Source organism: Muscardinus avellanarius, assembly GCF_963383645.1.
Source record: "Muscardinus avellanarius genome assembly, chromosome: 1".
Classification (NCBI taxonomy): domain Eukaryota; kingdom Metazoa; phylum Chordata; class Mammalia; order Rodentia; family Gliridae; genus Muscardinus; species Muscardinus avellanarius.
In genome coordinates, this window is record NC_137786.1 from 53,066,425 (window position 1) to 53,091,600 (window position 25,176).

Below are 25,176 nucleotides of genomic sequence, written 5' to 3' on the forward strand. Positions count from 1 at the left end.
GTTCACTGGACATCTGCCTAGGGAGGCCACAGAACAGGCATTCCCCTCACTTTCTTAACAGTACAGGACCATGTTGGAAGGTTCATTAAGAACCATTATAGTTCCTTAAGAATTATAGATTTGTGCGTGTAGAAGACACAGTTGTAACTGTAGTTATTAGCAACCTGCACCCCTACCAGCCTTCTGGGGCAAATATCAATGTAAAGGCCAAGAGAAATAATAGCAAATCCTCAACAAAGTTGCAAATGGGCCACCTCAGTCCCACCTGTACTCACAGGGAGCTTTGGGTCAAGGTTGAAGTGTGTGATTTAGTCATGGGATATGGCCTGGTGCCTTTGTACACACAAAGCAGGCAGAGGGCAAAGAGGAGGCCAGCAGGGATCTTGATAACACAGAGTTTCAAGATGGGCAGGTGCAGGCTGAAGCTCCCAGCTGCAACTGTATGTGAGAATATGTTGTTCATGACACCCAGTCTCTGGGACATTCTTAGCTCTGTGCCTTCAGCCCCTCAGGAACCTTGGATCTTAATTTACCTGGCTAAGTTAGACCTCCTTTCCTTCTCCCCAACCCACTAGTTTTCCTGTTCTTCAATTCTTCTGAAGTTTCCCATTCCTCCTGTTTTTCGCTCAGCCTCACTGTTGAGGAAACTGTGGCTGGGGCTGTGCCTGTTCCTCTCTGCCTCTTGTTTCCAGAGGCATGGGGCTTGGGAATAACTTTGGTGAAATTGTCACTACTCTTGGGTCCCTTTTTGGCCTAAATATGAAGCCTATAACTTTGGATAACTTTTTTCTTCCCAGAAAAATTAAATTTTTCAGGAAAGGGGGGAAGAAGGCCAGCCAGAATTTAGAAACTGTAGGGAAAAAAAAGTAAATGTCCTTCTCCTGAGAGAAGGCTCAAAGCATCTAAGCCTGTGCCTTGGGTGTCTTTCAGCACCCTCAGCTTCACCTAGGAGGGCAATCCAGGTGAGTCAATACAGTGAGTCAACAGCAGCCAGGACTGTTTGAAATGCGTAAGCTAAGTATAAAATTTCTTAATCTTTAGAATTTGGCACTAAAAGTCACACTGTGTCCAGAAGTAAGTCTGAAAGCAAAAGGTGAACATATAGATTAGAACTCTCTCCTGACAGCTCATAATCCTCAGAGCCACCTGGCCATGGAGAACCCATCCAGCAACTGTGGCTGGTCTCAGTGGGCATGCAGTTCACCGAAGAGAGAGGCTGGTCGAGTTGACTGGCCACATGCAAAGATGCTGCCAATGCCTGTGTGAGTAGAGACAGGAAAATGAAACTAATAGGGGAAATCAGAACTGAGGCTGAAATTGGCTTTCCAATTTATCAGAACATTTGTTCCATTTCATTTCAGTTGTGTATAGAAAGCCTGGCAGATGTAATCTCTGAACAAATTGGTAGCCAGGAGAGTCATCTTAGTATAGTGGCAAAAACAGACCTTAAAAAATCAAACAACAACAAAAAAAGCAAGCTTACATTTTTGACTTGGCCACTTAGCTATGTGAACACAGATAAATTATTTAATCTCTCTGAGCCTCTATTTTCTTTCCATGTGAAATAAGATTAATAATCCCTTCTTTGAAAAGTTCGATAGGGGAATGAAATTAAAGCACTAATACAGCGGGGGGTTTAAATGTGCTAATGTTGATAAATGTTTTTGTTTCTAACATTATAAGGATAACATTTTAAGATTTTTTCCAACATTGTATCCTTTCTATACATTGAAAGACTATTCTGATATTTTTCAGTTGATTTTCCCTTCAGTTCTGTCTCAGTAGGAAAGGAAGAAAAGGGATGGTACCTAAAATCCAATACTTAAAAATTCCCAAAAATTATTGTTTAGTTAACTTACATTGACTTTCCCAGTTCTAACTTTAATCAGCCAACACTGGAAGTTTCCCAGGTCAATCTAGGAAAGTGCAGCCCTTTGCTGTGTGGCTGCACATAGCTCACTGGCTTTGAGGGCTGTAAATGCAAAAGCCTGGCTACAGTTACATGAGGCAGACAAAGCTACTCCATCTCAGAACCTGTTTACTGTAGATTCAAACTGCAGTGTGGGAAGTTAGAAGTAGCCTTGTTAGGAATGCATAACACTGAAATCCAAAGCAAATTCTACCAGAAACATTTCTTGGCAATATAAAGGTTGGATTTTATTTAGATTTGGATCCAAAGTTCTTCTGATTCTTATAAGTTTTTACCACCATAGAATCCTAAAAGAACAGTTCTGTTTGGAAACAAAAATAAATCTATATTCTTAACTTTCAAACTCATAGGAATTTTGTGTTTTGTTAACATATATTTACTCATTGTAAAATTGCATAATACTTTAAATAATATTACTAATTTAAATTTCTTATTTTTCCCAAGATTCTTAAATAAAACCAGCAGCATTCCCATGCCCAGTAAAACTCGTGTTGTGGCTTTTGCATATATTCTAACCATATTCATTGTCCATAAAAATTATTAAAATTTTGGAGCAACACTGGAGAGAGAGGGACAGGGAGAACATAAAAAAAATGAGAAAAAAAATAATATACAATGCCACACAATTAAATAACACTTTAAACTTATAAGATATGGCCACACAACAATATTTTTCTGATATATTCTAGAGATAAGCTGAAAATACCTAAGCCCAAATTACAAAGGAGAAAGGATGCCTTTGACCTCTGTTTCTTTCATTCTCTGTCTACTAAAGGTGAAAAGAAGAGAACAGGCTCAGGACTGTCTATTTCAGAAAAAATCTCACTTGAACAATCAAAAAGCTCAGAGCTCACTGGCTGGATCAAGTCAAATTAATCAACTTTGCCTTACTCTCCTATTCATTATGGGAAGGCTAACCTGAAAGAAAAGGCACTTGAGATAAGACCTATAATACAAAAAGAAAAATAAATAATCCCGAAGGGAAGGTCACTTCAAGATAAAAAGGAAAGCAAAAAGTAGTAACTCTTCTGCTTTCTACGTAACCTTAACATTTCATATCAGAGGATGCTGTAGAGAAGCTGACAGCTCCTGGAGCTGAGACCATTCCTCAATCGACTAATTCTTATTTGATGAAACACTCGGGTGATGGTTTCAGTAAACTTTTTATTGATCAGTGTTTACCTCCTTTACAATTATTTTGGATATTTATTGAACTTTAAAGCAATGTTGGACTTTTCAGAGTTTTCTTTCTATCCCTTATATCAGGTAGGAAAAAAAAAGTCTCACTACAACTTAGAGTGAAGCAATGTTGGAAATAATGGTAGAATTCTTACAATATAGTTATGGTAGTATAACCGTTGAAAGCTGAAAAGGGAAATATAATATTGTCATACATAGAGGAAGCATATCATTTTTTATGCTTTAAAATTACACAGTAGTATTAATTTATAACAACTTTGCTGATATAACTAGTGAATTCTGTGCACTATTTTCACTGGCCAGGCTATCATCTTTAACTGAAAAATTAGTTTATTGTGGAAGTTGATTTGGCAATTGTATAAGATTAGGAAGGTGCTAAATCTTAAACAATTCTGTCTTTCAGGGGAGAAAAAGAATTCTTAAAAGGAGGTCTCCCCTCTGAGGTCAGAATGCTGCTTGGAAATATTAACATAGAAATCTTTTCCTCAAAGGAGACTCGGGCTTTGAAATTCCCAGAATCACCCAATTATTTTGAAACATTCCTAATTTGTAATCAACTTAATGTGATGTTGCTTATTGTATAGTTATAGAATTTGTGAAATAAAATTTTAAGGGCCACACTTATATGTGAGTAGAGTAAGCTTCTACCTTACTGGCTTTCACAGAAAGGTAAAAGAAGGGAAAGACTATTAGAATCACTCTGTGAACTTTTAAAAATACTCATTCTATGGCAGCAAATGCAATGAGTAATCTTTGATCACATCCAAGCTATTAAAATATATTTTTAAAGTTCCAAATGATTAAGAAAAGTCAAATATGGACTATATATTAAAATATGACTATACCAATTTTAAATTTGTTGAGTATGTATATAAATAGTATTTTAAACTATAGAATAATATTTTTGGCAATATATGCTTAATTGAGAAGGACATTACAATTTTATGTTGCCTATATTCACATAGTTTTACTTAAAATTTACGTTGGGATAAAAATATTGCTGAAAGCTCAGACATATTTTACTTTAAAAGAAATTGGAAATGGATGTCAAGAAATTGGAATCTTGTTGCCAAAAGAAAGTCAGCACTAAAAATTGAGTGAAAGAGTAAAACAATAAAGATAAAAGTCTTTGCACTAGTATTTTAGAAGCATGGTGGAAGGAACAGGATAAGGAGAGAAAAGTCTAAGGAAAATTGCATGAGTCTATTTATGAGATGCTTAAAACCTAACCTCAAACTTTGATTCTGAAGTATCTAAATGACTCAGAAGAAATTGGCAAAAAAGGGGCAAATTTCAGTGATTCTTATATTCATATTGAAAGGAGCTCAAAGGGGTCTCTGAGACATTTTAGATAACAGCTAAGAAAATAAGCTGGAAGTGAAAACACGGGAAAGTACAGCAATTTTTGTTGCCAACTGCAAAAGTTTTTAGACCTCCCCTAAATGACCCAAATCCTTTTATGTTACAATAAACTGCTTTAAAGACTTGAAGCTCTTTGGTTTATTTCATATTAAGTTTCATCGACATATACCAAGAATTCATCGACATATACCAAGTTTCATCGACATATACCAAGAATATGGTTATTCTTTTCAGATGTGTAACATAACGGTGTGCTATATTCTACCCCAGATCTTATTTCCCACTTATTTCATTTATGATGAGTAATAATAATATCTACCATGTATTATAAACCCATTATGCAAGGTTCTGTCCTAGACATCTTATATTCTGAATTTCTTACCAACAACCCAGCAACTATTCTGTGAAATAGGAATTACTATGCTATATTCTATAGCTGAGGAAACAAGAGGTTAGAGTGTTAAAGCAATATGCCTAAGTCCACTCTAGTAAATGTTGGGCTAGAATTCTAACCCTAGTGTGACATCTGTTTTTACCCACTACCTTGCTGTCTCCTGTGTGATATTTAGATTGCTTGGTGTTCTTGCCTGCCCACCTGGTATAGCTTTCAGGTAGCAAACACTAAGCCTTCCTAGCATCCCTCCCTGGCTCTGTCAGCAACTTAGAGACATTCCCAGATTCTCAAAGCTGAGAATTCAAGAAACATGAGGGACCCTGACCTCCTTCTGCAGTTAAGATCCTGTCCTCAGAGGACATAGGAAGCAGGGGAATTGTCTTAGCTCAGACTGCCCTTTCCAGATATTCCTGCTCATGTGAGCTTCTATTAATCTTCTCCACATAATCATATCTGATATGCTTTTCTTCTCTCTCAATAAAGGAGACTTAATTATGATTAAAATTCTTAATTAGTTTTTTAATAAAATCTTAATATAACAGAAAAAAAACCTAAGCATACCTTTCAATGGAAATATTTTTTTTCCAAATAGACTCGGAATGGTTTGCTTGCCCTCATATGTCCCTGGAGGATATTTTTAGTAATAACTGAGCCATCAAATCAAGTTTATCCACATTTTTCACTTGCCTTAAATTTCATTAATGTCTTACCCTCTTTTAGAATATATTCATTGCCAAACTGATACACCTAATTAGTTTCAATCACTTGTCTCTGAATATGTAATGCCACCTCTGTCACTTTGCAGTACTTAGTTTGCTTTTTTTTTTAACATTACTGACCTATCCATGCATGATCATTGGACTGATCAATTTTCAGTCAGATTCTTAGAGTTAATTGTATTAGATATGCTTAAGCAATCTTCTCAATCCATGATTTTTATTTAAAAGTCATCCTTGCTCTAGCTTCTGCTGAGGGGTGGACTTGACTTGCTGTGATCTGCCACAAGAGCCTGTCTTTGTCCATCTCTGGTTGGGTCGGAGATGAACACTTCACCCAATCAAAACCAGACCGTAGGCCAATCTAACCAAAGTTGTGGGGGAAAAACTAATAGGCTTATAAAGAAAGGTAATGTGAAAAGAGCAAGAATGGTGAAGAGAGAGAGAGAGAAAGAGAAAGAGCAAGAGAGAGAGAGCAAACCTTATAGGCCATGTGGCCATCATAAGAGAAAGATAATACCAAATAATTGTTTGGTTTTTAAGAGGCTGGCCCTGCTCTTAGCAAATTTTTTTATAGTTGCTTCTGTCCTTCTGTTGTTGCTCTAGCCCTGCTCATTACTTGCAGAAAAGCAGAGTAACTCATTTCTACCAGAGACGGTGGTAGCCTAAGCAGCAAGTACAAGACCTGTGTGGTTCCAAGAATCTAGATGTGGTCACAGCCAGGATATCAATCATCATAAGGAAGAAATGTTTTCAATTTAAAATATGACTATATCAATTTTAAATTTGTTGGGTATGTATATAAATAGTATTTTAAACTATAGAATAATATTTTTGGCAATATATGCTTAATTGAGAAGGACATTAAAATTTTATGTTGTCTATATTCAAATAGTTTTACTTAAAATTTACGTTGGGATAAAAATATTGCTGAAAGCTCCGACATATTTTACTTTAAAAGAAACTGGAAATGGATGTCAAGAAATTGGAATCTTGTTGCCAAAAGAAAGTCAGCACTAAAAATTGAGTGAAAGAGTAAAACAATAAAGATAAAAGTCTTTGCACTAGTATTTTAGAAGCATGGTGGAAGGAACAGAATAAAGAGAGAAAAGTCTAAGGAAAATGCATGAGTCTATTTATGAGATGCTTAAAACCTAACCTCAATCTTTGATTCTGAAGTATCTAAATGACTCAGAAAAACTGGCAAAGAAGGGGCAAATTTCAGTGATTCTTATATTCAAGCAGAGACTAAAATTCTAGGAGTGAATATGAAGAAATCCGAACCAGTGTGTAAAAGAGGAATCATGCAACCCAGTCTAGGAAATATTGGTTAGCAAAAGTCAGCCCCAAGCCAAAGGCTCAAGAAACACACAAAAATTTTAATTCTTCAGCAGGTAGAGAATACAGCAGGGAAGAGCTGGTCAATTAATTATAATTAACGCAGATGTTCCAGGACTAAATAGTCCTTAAAATTATCTTACAAAAGCCAGGAGAATACAAATTAAATAATACCAGCACAAAGGTCACAGGTGGAAGAGGTAGCCATACTACCTCTTTGGAACAGGGAGCCAGGCATATTTAAAAATTGAGGAAATATGACCTTGTATGTCATACCTTGTATGATTCAGACTCCAGACATAATAGGCCTATTGGTTATTAGCAACAGAATTGAAGCAGGAGGAATGCTTTTCTATGTAGACTGATAGTATCAGTTGGTTTGTGCTTTTCAGTCTGTTCATGAGACAAGTCATCTCCTTGGTTTGCATGTTAGACCAGCTCTTCATCCTAGGGACAAATACCATTTGTTCTTGTGTTCCTGGAGTGTTGCTAAAGTCAGTTTCTGGCATTTTCCTGAGGATCTTTACATCTCCATGCTTAAGACAAAATGAAAAACTAATCCTTACTATGGAAGAGAATATTTGTTTCCTTAGACAATCAGCTGGGCAGGTGAGGTATATCAGAAAATAACTGGCAGGTGATAAGGAGTAAGATTATAGCAACAACCTTCTAGCAATTGATGTGTGGCAAATGCTAGTTATCAACAGGAAGTAACTGGCCAAGTCCAGGTAAGATCCTACAGGGCTGGTTAATAGTGGGGATAGTAGAGCAGAGCTCCATCCTCAGATGATCCACCAGGGTTAATTTTGAAAAAAGACAACCCAGCTGGGGTCATGAAGTTGAACCATTCAATGGAAGTGGAAAGAAAACGGGATATGGTCAATCTCAGCTTATCTGGGAACCAGTTTGCTCTATCTGAAGAAACATGCACCTTTTATGCTTCTAAGCTGCTGGCTCCCTACCCCATCTTCTAAGTTTTTTGTGACAAAAAAAAAAAAAAGGCTTGGTTCCCATGTGAACTCTGAGATCCACTATTCCATCTTCTTCCCACATTCCTTGTATGGTTCATGTTGATGCTACTGGTTCATGTTTATCGTGCTATCTCTTAACTCAGATGTATTGTCTTATTTTTATCACCTTGCATGGAGGTTCGCTCTGTCCACATGCATTTAAGCAGACAGAGGGATATCATAGACAATTAAGATACATCCTCCTGTCAGTTTTGAGTCATAGACTAGTATTATCATGAACCCATAAATCAAAGTCATCAAAGGGTTCAACTTGAAGGAGGTAGAGAAATTAGAGATGAGGAAAGCAGGCAAGAGATAACAGAAACTCACTGAATCCATCACCTCCCAGTATGCACCAGACTAGGTGAGAGATAGAGGATAAGGTTTGGGAGGAATGGTAAGAGCTACAGAGTTCTCCTGGTGTATATTTTATAGACTAATAAGCAGAAAGAATCACAAGTGCACTGCATCGTCTTACTCTCCAAGGTAAATGATGGCCAGACTTGTTTTCTTCAATAATATTTATGCTCAAAGATATTCTACTTTCCAAAGCTGAAAACACAGTACAAGTTTCAGTACAGACATTCAGTTTTCCCAGAAGCATTTTGACTACCATTCAGATTTTTAAATGCAAATTAATTCAGTTGGATTGCTGATATGCAGCTATTTATGGCACATTCACACCTATGTAAATTTCCCTCCTTCTATCCTAGCCAGTAAAGGCATTGGTCCCTCCGGCTTTTTGTACTTTGTCATTTTGAATTAACATCAAGTTCTTCCATGAAATGATGCCTAAGTCACTGCTCAAATTCTTGCCAGTGTCTCAGACCACATTATATTTAGTCTTTCAGACTAGGTTGCATAATCTACCTAGGGAAGCTCTCCTGGAGTCTTTGACAAAAAGTGAGGGTGTGTCTTCATCATCGTCTTATCTCTAATCACACACACACACACACACACACACACACACACACACACACACCACCACCACCACCACCACCACCACCACCACCACCACCACCAGTACCACCAACACTTTAGAAATATCCACTGGAGAATTATTTCACCTATACTTCCTCACTGTGCATTGGTATTCTGTACCACTGAGTAAGATCTGGTCCTGAAGGAGTTATTTTATGAGCAATTACTGAATAGTGGCAATTTTGTCTATCTTCTTACAGAAATGGGCATCTTAATGCATTTATAATGAAATTTATTATTGGTAAAAAATGACAGCAGCTGGCATACATGTTTTCTAAAATGTCCACTGTTAATAGCTCCTACCTCAACCTCTGACCCTCATATACCAATTGTCAATTTGTATGTCTTTTTGGATAAATGTCTAGCAAGTTCTATTGCTCATTTCTATTAGAGTTATTTGAGTTTGGGGTTTTGCTATTGAGTTTTTGGAGTCCTTTATACATTGTAAGATACATGGTTTGGAAATATTTTCTCCCATTCTGTAGAATGTCTGTCTATCTCCTGTGTAGTTTGTGCAGTAAATCTTTAGAATTTAGACTACTGTGACCAAATCTAATAATTTTCCTTTTGCTAATAAAAGAGCTTTTCCTCTTCTTAGCAATTCTATGCAACAATTTACAGAGAAAAAATAAAACAAAGTTATTTGATTTAAAACCACACAGAGTGCCGGGCATGGTGGTACACGCTTGTAATCCCCGCGCTTGGGGGGCAGAGACAGGAGGATCGCGCAGGTTCGAAGCCAGCCATGCGCACTAGCTTAGGGGACCCTGTTTCCAAATAAAAATGTAAAAATAGGTCTGGGAGTGTAGCTCGGAGGTAGAAGGGTTTCCAGGAACCCTAGTACCACCAAAAAATAATAATAATAAATAAAATAAAACCACACAGTTCTTAAAAGCTGCATACTCTTAGAACTACTATCTTTAATAATCATATATGTTCTCTTTTTTAAAGGAGTCAAGCTATATTGAAATAATTTTCTTTCCCTATAATTACTTATTTAGGTATGATTACATCTATTATAATTGATGGAGATTTGTTTTGTCTTTCCTTCTATTCTATTCCCTTAAACCATAGATGTGAGTCTCCATTGTGACAGGCTAAGAGGGCTTAGAAAAGATGGTAAATTGAAGTATCTGCCCCTCTTATTTAAGTCTGTATTTTCTAAATTCTAGCTTTTGCCCATAGACTTTAAGAATAAACTCAGAATTAAGAATGGTTCCAATGAACTAACATTGTGTATATCATCAAAGTCATCTATGGCATGAGGAATCACATTCATATAAATAAGCAGGAAGCACTCTAGATGAAGAAGGAGATTCTATAGATGAGCAATAAGACTACCTGAGGGCATGAGAGATGGGGAGAAGGAATCTTTCTAAAGCACATGATGTACTTAAACAAACATATCAAAGTCAATCACTAAGCCAAGCATGGGAAGGAGGGAAGGGAAGGGAATACAGTGGGAATTGCATAAGGGTTAATTGGGTGATGTGTACATGTATGTCTCCATCATCTTTTATCCCTTTAAGATGTATCACTACAATGCACCAATAAAATTGTTTTAATTATATTCACAAATAAGAGATGTCATATAACAGAAGATACACCATATTCTTTGAGAAGCAAGTTTCTTCATAATTGTGTGACTCGTTAAAAATTTATATTCAGTAAGTGGGAAATGTCCCCATCTTATAAAAAGAACATACAAGCAGGGAAGAATTTAAATGAATTCTACCAAATCACAGGCATGGCTAAAGTGCATACCTCTCAACTATTGGGCCAGCTTCATAGAACCTACCAAATACATAGTGATGTTTTTCTACTGGGGAATGAACCCAGGAGCATTGTACCACCAAGCTACACCCCAGTCCTTTTTGTTTTTCATTTTGAAACAGGTCTAAGTTACTGAGGTTGGCCTCAACCCTGCAATCTTCCTGTCGCAGCCTCTGGGATGACAGATGTGCCCGTCACACCTAGGTACCTACAGGTCAGCTTAGTGGAGCCATCTGACTCAGCTGCCTCACTTTAGGTGGCAGTCTTCTGGCAACTAATTTCTGTAGTTCGTTTCAGCTTCAGTGACACTTCAGGCTATTGAGGCACTTTCACTTTGTGAGCAAGCAGGAGGATAGTCTACTACATATCAAAACGCTAAAAAAAATAAAAGTTCCTGGTACTTGAATGATCAAATTAATTCAAATTAGCTTAGATGTGAGCAGGATCCTGAATACAAAAGACCGCCTGAAGCACTAGGGGAAAAAAAAAAAAACCTAAAATGGAAATACATTGAGTTACAAAGAGGATTTTAATGTGCTACCACTGCAATCTTATTTAACAACTTCATTAGAAAACCATCAGCAGGAATAACAAAAAATTTGTAGAAGGTAAATTTGAAGTCACCAAATTAAAAAAAGTATAATGTGAGAAATTCTAGAAAGACCCAGAAGAAGATAATAAAATTAGATTTAGTATGATATGATACGATGTGAACATCTGAGTCTAAGAGAAAATGAACTTTCATTATAGCGATAGCAAGAGAGCCAAAGGTAAATTTGTAATAAAATACAGTGGTTCCCTGGTCCAGCATTGTCTGGGGGCTGTTGAAAGGGGAGGCAGTTCACTCCGCCCAGCTTTAGTAAAAGAGCTATTTCATTCATGAGAATTCGACACTTTCTTGCTGTTTTCACATGTCTGTACCCTCCCCACCCCTGCCTGTTTACTGCTCCCACTGGCTCCAGCCACTATTATCCATGACCTGAATACAGGGTCCCTTAACACTGGCTCTCCTGACCTTGCGAGATCAATAGCAATTGTGATGTGAACTTGTCACCTATGCAAATGCAAGAGGTGGGCTCGGACTCTGGGTGCTTTCCTTGAAGCAGGTCCTGTGAACATGTTTGGCTTGCTTAGCTTAGCTTTATAATGGCTACAATTTAGAAAAAAGAAAGAAAAATAATATTTGAGGCTACATTGCTATAATCCAAAGGAAAGCAGGGTTTTTTTAGTTCTCAAAATGTTTGTTTCTTTAATTTTTAGTTTTTCAGTGGAAGTGTTTTCTTCATTGATTTTTCCCTTTCCTTCTATGACCACCTTCCCCTAGACCCCCTCCATCTCTCCACTTGGGTTTTCTCCATTATCAGAAATCTCTCTTCTATCCCAATTACTCATATGCTTCTGCATATGAGAGAAAACTATGCAGAATGTGCATATGACTGGCTGTGACTGGCTGATCTCACTTAACTTTATGTTTTCTGGGACCATACATTTTCCTAAAAATTTCATAATTTGTTCTTTATTGCTGAGTAGAATTCCACTGGATGGACATCCCATAAATTTGTACTCCATTCTCTTGATGAATACCTAGACTGGTTAGGAAGGCAGTAGTTTTCAAGGTGGGATTTCAGATGCTGTACAGATTTGTGAGAGTATACACTTGGACAAAGCAGACTCACTGGCCCTTGTCTTCCTTGCTTAAGAATAAGTCATTCATGGCCGGGCATGGTAGCGCATGCTTGTAATCCCCGAGCTCGGGAGGCGGAGACAGGAGGATCGCGCAGGTTCGAAACCAGCTGTGCTGGCATGAGAAGAAAAATAAAAGGTGTGGGAGTGTAGCCCAGAGGTAGAAGGGCTTCCAGGAACCCCAGTACTACACACACACACACACAAAAAAAAAAAAAAAAAGAATAAGTCATTTACTTATACAGATGATGAGCACTTGCCAAGGTTGAGGGGTAAAGCTTTGTTTCCTTTGTATTTCTATGTGTGTTGTTGTTGTTGTTGTTGTTGTTGTTGTTGTTGATCAGTAGTTGTGACTATCTACTTTCTGTGCAAAACTAAGTACTTAAAAGTATTCTCTGTCCCTATCTCCAACCAAACTGTTATTTGCTTGTCAATAAGGTTAACAGAATGAACCATGAGGGAAATATTGTTGAGCAAAAGACTTTGGAGCTGCATCCCTGCCCTCCAGAGGGACTTCATTGGGAAGCTTAAAACTTAAGAGGCATCAAAAAGGCCCAGGTCTCCAGAGAAGCCCCCCCCCAAGGAGGGCAGGGATGCAGGAAAGGAGTTGGTAAGGTGTTCTTGACAAGTATGACCTCCCCCACAGCTGTGTTTGGAGTCCACAACCCTGGAGCACTCAGGTTCTCCCTGGTTTCCTTAGAGCCAGCTTTGTTTTCTAGTTATTCTCAACCACAAAACATACACATAGCTCAAGAGTTAAAGAAGCATCTTTTTTTATGGTCCATGAGCTAAGGCTATCTACCTGAGTTCATCACCTTAGCTAAAAAGTATTTTAATTGCTATCCATTCTATAACTTCAAATAATTTAATTATAATTTTCCAGATAATCCCTCTCCCAAAGTATGCACTCTTTCTATGGATACACAGTTTCTTGACTAACTTAAATATCTTTCTATTTTTAATTTCTTCCTCTTGCCTGCAATGGGCAAATAATTCCAAGACCATTCAGATGAAATAGAGGCCAGCCTACATTTCACTTGTGCTATTTTGGAGCAGTCTACCAGGTCTGTCTAGGCTGGAAGCACTAAATGAACCTTCTTCCTTAGGTCTGAGATTCCTGTTTTATTCTCTTGTTTATGATTCTGTTTTCCTAATTATGTGATTCTCACCCTTCTCAAGGCCTCCATACCAGTTGATCATCTCTTAAACTTTTACCAGATCTACACTCCTAGGGCTGCCACAACTCTCCATCTTCTCATTAAGCCCTTGAACAGTCCTGCCAGTGGCAGAGGCATGATTTGATATAGCACCAAGACTGCCCCAAATTGCAGTAACATAAAGCCTCCAAAAAGCTGGATGCTCTCCATGGAAGTGAGATGGTAATATCTTCCTTGTGGAATGTAAAAAGACTCTCATGCAAAGACAGATTCACATACACAAATACACACAAAGGGGAGTTTAAACGTAGCATGGGCATGAGATTGAATGGAGGGCGTACCCTGTTAGTCTGCAAAGACCTCATGGCTGTTTACAGTATTATGTATAGTGTATATATTAGTGTTTCTGAATGTACAGGGTTAATCAGGACAGGAAGGGAAGGATAAACTGGCTTTTCTGGGGTTGTGTTGTTTTTTCTACCTGTTTCCACTTTCCTTTCTTGGTGACAACTGTAATGAAGAACTTAATCCAATAAGTGTGCTGTCTTCGCTATTTGAACTACTATAATCAACTATCACAAACCAAGTGACTTATAAAACACAGAGACTTTCAAAACACCACCAACAGCATATTACTAGAAGGGGAGAGAAAAGTTGGCAATAAACAGTTCCAGGGAAAACAGCCTAGTACAATTGTTATTTGAAGCAGAAAAACAGCCCTGTGAAAATTGTTGTTTCTAATTTTCCAGTACAACTCAAGCATGAAAAGAAAAGTAAAATGTTCCTATTTTTTTTTCAGTGATAGCATAACACTTGATTTTACATTGCTGTATACCATTTCTTATCAATCAAGAGTCCTACTGAGATATTTATAGCTGAAGTGGCCACAAATCCCCCATTTCTATCATTGCTGCCTTTCATCCCATTTATGGCTTACCTGTAAATAAAACATGTGCTCCCCACAGCCTTTTGATCAGTGTAAGAGGGTTGATAGTGCTGGCTCAAATTTCTGTTAGAGTTGCTAAATTTCATGATCCTGGGATCAGCTCAATTTCCACTGGCAGAGACTCAAGATAGATTTTGTCACTGACTCAATTTTGCACTAACCTCACTGAAGTCCCCTTTATGTACACTAGAAGTAGGTGACTGTGTCCCAAGAGTCCCAAAAAGCCAATCTGCCTCCCCCACCAATAGCACCTCTAATTTTCATCATCAGAATGACCCATTTCAGTTAGTTATACTGCACCTTCAGCACACTGCCTAAAAGAGATGACACATTTCATCGCTCAGAGTAGCTTCATGGTTTACCAAATGGGAGAGGTAGACAGCCAGGAGAATCCTGATGGAAATTGACACAGCTTTCTCAGGCTGGCCTAGTCCTCACATAAGTTTTTTGCCTTATCTATGACTTAATTTCCTTATTTGAAAAGAAAGGCTTCTTTTAAATAACTTATTTTAAGCATTTTTAAATGGTTTAAAATTGCCAGATGTGGTGGCACATACATGTAATTCCAGTATTTAGTAGGCTGCAGGATTGCAGGTTAGTGAACAGCCTGAGCAATGTGGTGAGGCTCTTAGCAACCTAGCAAATTCCTGTTTCAAAACAAAAAGTATATAAAAAAGTTGGGGGTATATCTAAGAGGTAGAATTCCCCTAAGTTTAATAACCAGTACCCCCCAAAAAATGAAACAAGAAAAAATAACTAAATCTAGTACCATTAAAAACGAATAAGCCATTACAACTAATAACCTAAGCTTCTATTTTTCGTCTCTAGTTTGTTTTTCTCTTCTTAACCCCTATGTTCAAAATCAAGTTTTCAAACTTTAGGGTACATCCAAATCATCTGGAGAGATTGTCAAAGCATAGACACCTGGGCCTCACCTCTAGGGTTTCTGGCAAAGCAGGTGTGAAGTAGAGCCCAATAATTTATATTTTTAATAAATGCTTTTGTTGGTGCACTATAGTCTCACATCATCACATAAATCAGGTTTATAGTGACATACATGCACACAGAACTTAGTGTTCCCTTTCTACCTCTCCCATTTCCCTTTTCCCCCTTCCCCATACAGAGTACTGAGACTGACATATTGGTTTTTTTCCCACATATGCATACATAACCGATGGTAGTAATTCCTTCAGTAAACCTCACTCTTCCCCCTTCCCTTCCCTTAGACCACCTCCCTGGCTCAACTGAGGTTTGTTCTCCATTATCTGGAGTTCCTTTAGTATCTCCATTCCTTCCTACCTTCCACACATTAGAGACCATGTAAAACCCTTCACTTCCTGTGACTGGCTCATTTTACTTAACAATGTTCTCCAGGTCCTTCCATTATCCTGAAAATTACTTAATTTTGTTCTTCTTGATTGCTAAGTAGAATTCCATTGTGTGGATAGCCCATAATTGTGTAACCCGTTTACCTGTTGATGGATATCTAGGTTGGTTCCATACCTGTGCTGCTATGAACATGGGTAGGCATAGAGTATTGTCGTTTTCTAGTTTCAACCTCCTTGGAAAGATACCAGGTTGTGATATAGCCAGATGATATGGTGGATGCATTCCCAGTTTTATGAGAAATATCCACACTGATCTTCATAGCAGCTGAACTAATTTGCAATCCCACCAACAGTGTAAAAGAGTTCCAATATCCCCACATCCTTGACAACATTTATTGTTTTCTGGCTTCTTGATGGTTGCCATTCTGATTAGGGTTATATAGAATCTCAGTGTAGTTTTGATTTGTATCTCCCTGATTTTTAATGATGTTGAACATTTTTAATGTATTTATTGGCCATGTGTATTTCTTCCTTGTGAAGTGTCTATTCAAGTCAATTTCTCATTTCTTGATTAGGTTATTTTTTACTGTAAAGACTTTTAAGTTCTTTGTAGATTCTATATATTAGTCTTCCATCAAAGGAATAACTGGCAAAGACCAATGGAACAAAATAGAAGAGACAGAAATGAATCCACACACTGCCAATTGATTTTAAACAAAGGTGCCAGGCAACATACATTGGAAAAAAGAGCCTTTTCAACAAATTGTGTTGGACAAACTGGTTATCCAGTTGTATAAAAATGAAACTAGATCTTTACTTCTCACCCCACATAGGAGTCAACACTAGATGAATTGAAAATATGGAAGTTAGACTAAATACGTTGAAGCTACTAGAGTAGAACATAAGTCCAACATACCAACATAGAGACACAGATAGAACCTTCTCAAAAAGAACCCCAAAGTTCAGAAAATTAAAACAAGAATTAATAAATAGGGTGACATTAAATTAAAAAGTTTCTGCTTATCTAAAAAACCATCAAGATTCCAAAAGTAATTTACATTGCTAACAAGTTTCCATAAGAGATTTATACTTCTAATGAGGGCACTACACTTTGAGAACCACCACTTTAAAATAAAAGGGTTAATTACCTAAGCCAGACTTTACATTAAATTGTTCACGAGAAATGAACAATTATTCAAAACATTTGCATCACCTTTTAATTCTTACAAAATTACTACATAAACTTTCAAATCTTCACTTGAAAATTAGCAAAACCCAGGAAAATTTATCAGCAGCTATGGTACTCAGTCTTAAAATATAACCAAAGAAGCCTGGACCACAAACTACAAATGGTATCATATGGGTTGATTTAAAACAAAAACAAAAACAGACAGACAAAAGTCTTCTGTGCTGATTACCCCAAAAGAGAGTCAGTCTAGTTTACAACCCCTTACATTGTTCTGTCATTTAGTTGAAAGAATTATATAATAAGAAGATAGCCTTCAAAATCAGTTCATTATTTATTCATATATTCATGCATTCCTTCAAGGAAACTATCTCAAGCATTATGATAGAGGCCAGGGAAAACTCAAAATCTGTATATCAAGAACTTTTCAGTCTAATATGAAAAGAAAGTTATGATAAAAGTAGATAGAATAAGCCAGGCGTGGTGATGCACACTTGTAATTCCAGTACCTGGGAGGCTAAAACAGAAGGATGTTGGTTCTCCATCAGCCTCAGCTACTTAGTGAGGCCCTTTACAACTTAATGAGATCCTGCTTCAAAATAAAGAATAAAAAATAGGGCTGCTGTATACCTCAGAGGTAGAATGCCCCTGGGATCAATCCCTAGTAGTACCACAAAAAAGTAGAATAGCTAACAATTGTTTAAAGTCTATAAAGTAAGATGTCTATAGAGTAATTTCATTATTTATCTGCTTTAATACTCTCTGGACACCATAAGGTACTATTCCTGGATTTTTACAAAATTTGGAACTTGCAACTCTAAGACAATAGTTGAGTTTCCCGTTGTCACTCAGCAGGCGAGTGGCTGAGCCAAGGTGCAATCCAGGCTTGGACAAGCCTGATCCTGTGCTCTTTGCCAAGCTCTGTGCTGTTGTTATTATCCTGAAATATGTGAATAAAAGTGCTACAGAACTGAAGATGAGAAGATTCCTACCCAGGAATCTGAAAGCCTAAGAGAGAAATCAAAGTCAATTATTATGGGACATGATGAAAGAAAGTTGCCTTGGCTGTGGGCTGTGGGCTGTGAATGGGGAAGCCGAAGTATGCCTTTCCAAAAATTCTTTCATATCAGAAAGTCAGTTGTTACAAATTCCTTAGAGTCCATGACATTCATTCAACTGCTTCACCAACTATGTGCGTGTGTATGTGAATTTTATTATTTTCAAGGTCAGAAAGGACACAGACAATCACAGATTCTGTAAAGCAGCTGTGTTTTCCTATAAAATGTAAAGTATATTTAACAATACATGCCCCTCTGTCTCTGGTCTTCGAGTTCTTTTCCTATGACAAAAATTGTTTCACCTGTTTTTTCCCTAGGAATGCAATATCTAATTCTCATAACAAAGAAATCAAATGTTGGCCCTAAGTGACCCCCCATACCATCCCGTGCTTCCTTGCAAGGCAAGGTCCTCTAGAATTCCTGATAATAATGACTTGATTATGCACCAGGCAGAACACAAATTGAGTGTCCCAATTGCTGAGGAGAAAACTGAATGTGTCCTGAAACTGAGGAGTATCCTGAATATCAGGAGGAAATCTGAGGACAAAGGCTACTCACTCTGCTGGTTTCTGCTGCTCAAGCAAGTTTCTGGAACCACTACTTAGGAGACTAGGAATTTCTCTCAAAAAAACAGAACCTTGCAGCCCAGGCCTTTTAAATCCTGTCTGAAGGTAGCCATCTTCTACCAACTCACACTCCCCTACTTAAATCTAAAAGCTATAGGACATTGCAACATCAGAAATTAATGATACAGAGGCAGAAAGTGATATGTTGACCTAATAACAAACTACTCAAGCAAATAAAACTGACCACTGTTGTCAGCCCCATTTTGTATCTAGTGAAATAATTTAGAGATTCAGATACATGTCTTAATGTGATTTTTTTTAGTTACTTGCAGAATAGAGGGGCTAGACTAGAAGAACTGGGGTGGTAAGAAAAGAAAACAAGGGCTCTTTTGGTAAATTCATGGATTTTATGTTATTCTCCAAAATCTTTTAACATATACTAAGCCCAAGTGTAAAACAGCATTGAAGGATATAAAACTGCTTTCTTTGTGAACACTTCTAGACAAGAAAGGAGAAATTATAGATGAACAAATAAGGCAACCTAACTAAAGGGAGTGGGAGGGGGAAGAGGGATATTCCCTAATGTGTATAATATACTTCATAAACATATAAAAGTCAATCAGCAAGCCAAACATGAGACGGAGGGAGGAGGAGGAAATGGGATGGGAATTAGGAAAGAGCTAAGTGAGTGATATGTTCATGTATGCCTCTACCATTTTGCACTCCATTAAGATGTATGACTTTAATACACCAATAAAAAATAAAATAAAATAACAGCCTTGGTTACACCTTAAAGTTAAATAATGATTCTCAGATTCTGCTTTTGTAGTTTCTTGTAGACCCTCAGCCAGCTTGCCACAGGATAGATCCGAACCTGCTTAGAAAACACAGGCTTCTGCCGGGCGTGGTGGCACACGCCTGTAATCCCCGCGCTTGGGAGGCAGAGACAGGAGGATCGCGCAGGTTCGAAGCCAGCCGCACGCGCTGGCTTAGGAGACCCTGTTTCCAAATAAAAATGTAAAAATAGGTCTGGGAGTGTAGCCCGGAAGTAGAAGGGCTTCCAGGAACCCCAGTACCACCAAAAAAACAAAAAAAAAAAAAAAAAAAAAAACACAGGCTTCAGGGAATCAGAAACTAAAGTAAAAAAAGAATAAGTGTCAATTGGTTTTATACCCTTCCCTTTGTTCATGTCGTTCTAAAGAAGGAATTTGAGATTGTCATTATTTGATACACTGAAATTTTTATAGCAACCTTTATAGAACTATGAAAGATGGTTTCTCATTAAAGGAACATGGAAAAACCATGCCAGACATGAGAACAGCACTCAGTCCAAAAAAATAAAATATGTGCAGTAAAGTAAAAATGGCTAGATCCATCAGTTTGTTTTGTTTTTATAATTACCTATTTTGCATTAACCATTGTTGTCTTCTCAGCTCTACAAAGCAGGAGTTGTGACTAAGATTTTTTTAATGTGTCTGTTATGTTGTACATTAGGTGCATACTGTTGCCTAACAAATGACCCCTACACGTGGGGGAGTCAAACGATAGTACTAATTTCTTTCAAACTTCCTGCTGCATGGTTGACTGGTTCTGGGACCCCTCAAGAGGCTGCAGTCAGATGGTGGCAGTGACTGAGGTCCACAAAGGTTTTTTACTCAAATGGCAAGCCAGGCTGACAAGAGTTAAGAAGAATCTAGTGGAAATAGGTTTCTCAAGATTTCCTAAATCTCTTTGTGGTCCCTCCTCATGGTTGCCAGAAGGGCAACTCAAGGTAGCCAGGATTCTTACATAGCAGCTCAGGAATCCCAAAGTTTATGTTCCAATAGTCAAATCATGGAGCCAAGCAAGGTGTCCATCAACAGATGAGTGGAATACAAAATTATGGGAAATACATCCAATGGAATTGTACTCAGCAATAAAAAACAAAATTATATCATTTGTAAGAAAGAGGGTAGACGTGAAGAACAATATGTTGAGATTAGCCAGTCACTAAAATGTGGATGCTAGAGAGTAATCAGAATACAGGAGGAACTTTAGAAAAGGAGGAGAAACTCCAGTGCAGAAATGGAGGTGGTCTAGGGAATTGCGCGTGTTGAAGGCCGGAGAATTAATGAAGAAAACACTTTCACTGATGTTATGTACTTACATAAAAGTATCACTGCCGTTTTCAACATTATTTATGAAAAAAGGAGGGGAATAGGGAGGAAGTGCGATGGGAAATCTTACCAAATGCTACAATGAATCAATACAACTATATTAAAGAACAAAAACAAAGATAAAGGTTTGTGTCCGAAGAGAAAATCAGATAGAATGGTACTAAATCACATTCTATAAGCAAACTTCAGAAGCCAATGAAATATCCTCTAGATTCTATTGGTCAAGAATGTAAAAAACGCCAGGCGTGGTGGCGAATGCTTGTAATCCCTGCGCTTGGGAGGCTGACACAGGAGGATCGCACAGGTTCAAAGCCAGGCTCAGCTACTTAGTGAGGCTCTCGGGAACCTAGTGAGACCCTGTTTCCAAATAAAGTATAAAAAATAGGGCTGGGGAGTATAACCAGGAGGTAGAAAGCCCCTGGGTTCCATCCCCAGTACCACCAAAAAAAAAAAAAGAATGTAAAAAACAACGCCCACGGTGGAGGGAAAAGAACATAGAGTCCAAACTCGCAATAAAGTTGTGCTATAATAATATTTGTTTTGCTTTGTTTTGTTTTTGCGGGTCTGGGGATGGAACCCAGGGGCATTTGACCTCTGAGCTACACTCCCTGCCCTATTTTTTATTCTATATTTTGAAACCAGGTCTCACTGAGTTGCAGAGGGCCTCACTAAGTAGCTGAGGCTATCTGGGAACCGCTATCCCCCGGTCTCAGCCTCCTGAATGCTGGGATTACAAGCGTGTGCCACCATGCCCGGCTTAATCATATTTGAAGAAGAATGTGTGATATTTTCCATCTTCAGAAAATGCTACCTGCCATACAGTGATTCCTAGAATTCTGAGTGAAGTTGAAGTTTATGAATAAAATCCTTTCCATAAACTTTAGCAAGTTAAATTTGGTTTGCAGTTCTAAATATGACTGTGGCAGCCCTCAACATCTGCCACAGGGCTTCACTCAGCATTTGCTTGGGAAATCTCTATGGTCTAATGTTCTAGTGGGAAAAAGAATCAAGTTACGGTTTGATCCTCTATATACCTTCTCTTGACATAATGTGTTATGTGAACAGTTTTAACCTGTGATCTAGAGCCATTCAAATTGTCCTTAAAGTTCTAGGAACATGGTTGTCATATGCTGTACTTTTTTCTTCTTGTCAGTGCCTGAGTGTCTTAGGATGCGTTAGGATGATGCGAACTTGCTTAAGTGGAAACCCCACTGGCATCTCCATTAGTGTGAACAGTTGACAAAGGAATGTTGCCTTGGGCTCCCTAGAACTCAGCTGCAGGGCAGGACAAAAAGGAAATGGACTAGCAAATGCCATCCTGCTTTCAAAATCACTTTTCCTCTTTAACAACACAGCTTGTCCTGCAATCAAGCTCTTGTACACTGACTATGCATTGTGTACATTACTTAAGAATAACTTCCAATAAGCTCTTCGCTCTTCCATGAGCATGGAAATCCAGCTGTCCTGCCCTACATGCTCTTCAAGCATGGCTGGATGCTCAGTCTCCAGATTAGTTCCATCTCTCAGGCCAATCTCAACTGACCCCCATACCTTGCTGACTAGAGTAATCTAGAAGAGACTCTAGGGTCTGGAAGAAAGAGTACCTTGATGAATTAGCATTGTTTCATAAAGTGAAGAGTAAGGAACAGTGACAAGAAATCTCAATGTTGCCAGAGCTAAGCATGAGCCAAAGCTCTGATTTACTTTAAAATGATCCAGCAAAAACAGTGTTCCCTAGTGTGTGTTAAACCACACAGGAAAATGTCTCAAAACTGCTGCTCATCTTGGAGTCCTGAGCTCTCAGAAATTGGCTCATGTGGTCCTGCAGGATACTTCCTGTAGTTTCAAAAGTGTTATGGAAATACCTGTGCTAAGGTATTTTCCTTTTGTGCCATTATATTTAAGTCGGATAAGATTAACTGTATACTATTTACTAGAGTTTGCTATTGGTAATTATATATGTTTTTGAAGGATTAAAAACAAATAAACTTTTGTGTGGGGGGTGGTGGTGGGGGGAGAGTTCTGGGAATTAAACCCAGTGGCTTTCTACCTCCTAACTATACACCTAGTCCTATTTTTTCTTGTTTTTCCTGTTGTTCTTTATTTTGAAACAGTCTCACCAAGTTCCTGAGAATGGCCTTGAATATGCAGTTCTTCTGTCTAAACCTCAATAGTACTAAAATTATAGGCATGTGCCACCATGCTTGGCTGTATTTTTATTATTTATAATTTTTTTATGCATAAGACCATCATATACAGGGAACCTGTAAGATTAAACAATACTAAAAAGGGCCAGATGGTAAATCAATGATGAGAATCTAAAATAATATCAGTGAGATTCTGAACAGGTGCCTTGAAAATTAGAGTTATAGATTGTCTGTATTACTACTTTAGTTTATAAAATCAATTTTAAGAGCCATTATTATAATTATAAAAAGAAAACTATAGCCAGGTGTAGTGGTGTGTGCTTGTAATCCCTGTGCTTGGGGAGACTGAGACAGGAGGATCACACAAGTTCGAAGCCAGACTCAGATTCTTAGTGAGGCTCTCAGCAACTTAGTGAGACCCTGTTTCAAAATAAAATATAAAATAGGTCTGGGAGTATAGCCTGGAGGTAGAAAACCCCTGGGTTCCATCCCCAGTACCACTATATATATATATATATATATATATATATATATATATATATATATATATATATTGCAATAAATAAGTACTTTGGTATCTTATGATGGACCATCTCTTAGAGATTAACATTTAATTTTGATTTCTTTCTGGAAAAATAAAAGAGCACAATTGTTCAGAAAGTATAAACTGGAGACTTTCAGTATACTTTGGGTGCTTGAAATTGAGATCATGTACTTTCATAGGCTGCTGGTGAATTCATACCCACAAGAGGGTATTCACAGAAAAGGGCTTCTCTGTGTCACCCATCCTACCTGCTGCCTTACCAAGTCATCCTTCTGTCATTAAGTTCTATAAGGCTCTCCTACAAAACTCAGAGAGGTTCAGATGATAGTCAGTACTTCCACCTGGGCTTGGACAACTGTCAACTGTTTCTTCACCCTAACTATGCTCTAACATTCTATCCCAACTCAAACTTAACACAGTAGATATTTTTGGAGGAAATGGTGTTTGATGTCTTTATATATATGGTTTTAAGCTTCTGTTTTATCAAAGGGGTGCCTTTTACTTTTAGATTATCAGTGTTTCCTGATTCAAAATTCTAGATACATCTTGGTATTTTTCAATAAGAATTACAGTTAGAATACTACAGTGATATATGTATGCCCATGTTAATTGCAGCACAATTCACAACAGCCAAATTCTTAAACCAAACTAGGTACCTGTCAACAAATGAATGAATAATGAATATATATATATATATATATATATATATATACACACACACACACACACACACACACACACACACACACACAATCAAATTTTACTCAGAAATACAGGAGAACAAAATTAGGTAATTTTCAGGAAAATGGGTGAAACTAGAGAATATTATGATAAATGAGTTTAGTCAGTCTCAGAATGTTAAAGGAGGGTTATATATTTTTCTCTCATATGTAGAAGCTAAAGGATAATAGGAAACAAAACACTTTAGAAAAATGAGGAAAGAGACCATTTGAATAACAGAAGGGGTTTGAGGGATGGTGCTAAGGAACAGAAAAATGAGATTTAAGGAAGGAAGAGTTAAAATAACATTATGTTCATATATGAAGGCATTGATATCAACCTCACTATCATTAACAAGGATGAAAGAGGGGAGAGTGGAGTGGGATTCAAAAGGAAAAACAACAAGTGATGCATGCATGTATAAGTATCACTTTGAGAATCAGGATGTTGTATAATTAAAATGCACAAATAAAAGTACAAAATAAAATAAATGAAGTTCTGTATTTTGTGGGTTTTGAGTATCTACTGCATTACAACTACAAACCTATAAATCTCTTTATGAAAACTCTTTTCAAAACAGGGAGGAAAGTAATAATGTAGAACTTGGCACAGTGGCTTGGGAGAAGGCACTGGAATTTTTCCCTCAGAAAAACCTTCTCACTGAAAAGAAGAGTAGAAGGTAGATTCTTTCTGGAGGACTGTACTGAATACCTGAACATGAGAGATTCATAGAAAGAAATGACCATTTACTAAATCATTAATTTCATATTCCTCATAACAAAAACATGACAGATTAAATGAAAAAAAAGTTCAGGTCCTACTTTATATTATATACCTAAATAAATTCTAGGTGGATTGAAATGTTAAACAATCATAAGAGAACTAAAAGAAAATACTGTCTGCAATTTATTTTACAGTATTACATAAAGTGTGGTTTGAACTGAAACCACAACCTACAGCACTGATGACACCAAGAGTCAT